A 2,064-nucleotide genomic window follows, 5' to 3' on the forward strand; every position below is an offset into this window, starting at 1 on the left:
GATTATCTTTAAAAGTATAGAAAATGCTGAGACGTGAACAGGCCAAGATGGGACTGGTGCCTGCACTTGGGCATTAGGTTCATATATTTTTTCCAAATGTTTTACAATGAACATAAATTCATTTTACAGTCCTAAAAAATTGACGCTGGAAATAAGTATGAAGGGGAAAGATAAGTAAACAATTTTAAATGGAAATGTTGACAATGGAAATGATAGACGGTTCAAAAACGGCGAAAATGAAAATTAAACCAGCGCCGGCGGAACCGCAGACTTAGAACACAGGGTCCTGCTCCGACCTCAGCCCTGGACTCCGGGGCTCCGGATGCGGCGTCTCGAGTGTCCTGGGCTCTCTGAGTCGTCCCTGTGAATGTGTGTGCCTTCGGTTCCTTTCCTTGGAATTAGCTCGTTAATGTCGATGCTTATTCAACCTGCAACTTATTTGTATATTAAAATGTTGTAGGCGCGTTAGAGCTAACGTTCCAGATCTTTCCAAAGCACAGTGATCCGTCTGTGGCATTTGGAAACATATTGGGTTCTTCGAAGTTTGATGATGTGTTTCTGGAGCTACAGGGAGTCGCCCTCATACCTTGCAGTTAGAATAAAACGCACGTTCTCCCCGGATTTCAAAACATCTAGCAGATCGGCTTAAAGCACCCCCATGTCTTAACTCGGGTTCTGTCGACGGGAAGTCCAGGCGCCGTGTGACCGCACTCTCTTCACGGGGTCTCAGGCGCAGAAATCCGGGGGGCGGCGGGCCACATTCTCACTGAGCTGCTCATCCGGGGTGGAGCCCGCTCCCCGGCTCCCTCGGGTCGTAGGCAGAGCTCTGTCCCTCCCACGGCCTTCGGACTGGGGCCCCCGCCCGCCTGCAGCCCGTGTGCCAGGGGCTGCTCCTCCCTCAGAGGGCAGCCGGCAGCCTTTGCCACCCGGCCCCGGCCAGCACGGGGCCTCACCCCCTCGAGAATCTCTCTCTCGCTCCGGTCCTCAGGCTTCCTCTGTCCCTGACCTCTAAACCCAGACCGAGGGTCGCGGGATTAGGTCGCGTTCTTGTGGTCGTCTCTCCTTAAAGTCGACCCTGCCATTTCACAACCCAAGAGGTTTGCATGTGACACGGGGGGTGCATGCCGGGGGCGAGGGATGCGGGTAGCCTTAGAACGCATCCCACCCCACGGCCACCCAAAGGACCTGAAGTCTGGGCCACAGACAGCGCCTTGTCGTTACAGACGTCTGCGAGTGGGCGAGGACAGTCGCCCCCTGGTCTCCGTAGGGTGGTGGATTTGAACTTGATTCCAGCTGGGGAGGCAGCTCCGGGTCAGTCTAAGCATAAGCAAGTCCCGGCTCTGCCTTCCTGGTTAGACTCAGCGTTCCTGGCTTTTTCCTCCACCTGCACGAACCCTGTGGAAATCATTCCTAATGGTCCGTGGAAAGATCAAGGCCCAACGAAACTCAGATGTCTTCAGTTGCCATGTGCTAATTTATTGGCAGCATGCGCCGTAATGCTTTCCTGATTATTTCCTGGTTAGGTCGCTCTACCAGATGAAAAACGGTCCAAGACAGTTATTAATTAAATGCAAATACAGCCACCAAATGCGAAGATCCCAAACTCTTCTATTGCAAAGTGTCTTTTAAAAAAGAGAGACAGACAGACAGACAGACACTGGGCGGAAGAGAAATTTGTCATACGTGTCCGCTTTATAATTTTATTTTCACACATACGTGATCATCCGTATGCCAGTAACTTCTGGCTTCGTTTCCTATCAAACGATTCTTTGAACTTGTTTTCCTTCTAAAATCATCCCAAGTAAACTCATATTAACTAGTGAGTCAGACCGCCTTTGTTAACAACAACGAGAAAAAAAAGGAAAAAAAAAAAAAAAACAGAAAAATGCCGTGGAAAGGAAATCGAGCCCGTTGCCAAGGCTGAGAGGAGGCGGCGGTGACGGGCAGCGCGGCTCCCTCTTCGCAGGCACAGGGGACCAGAGGGTGCTGCGATGCCGTCTCGTCGTTCTACCGAGAAAGAGACTGAGACAGAGGGAGACGAAGCGACTCCACGCCTCGTGGCTG

Source organism: Pteropus vampyrus, unplaced genomic scaffold (assembly GCF_000151845.1).
Source record: "Pteropus vampyrus isolate Shadow unplaced genomic scaffold, Pvam_2.0 Scaffold364, whole genome shotgun sequence".
Classification (NCBI taxonomy): Eukaryota; Metazoa; Chordata; class Mammalia; order Chiroptera; family Pteropodidae; genus Pteropus; species Pteropus vampyrus.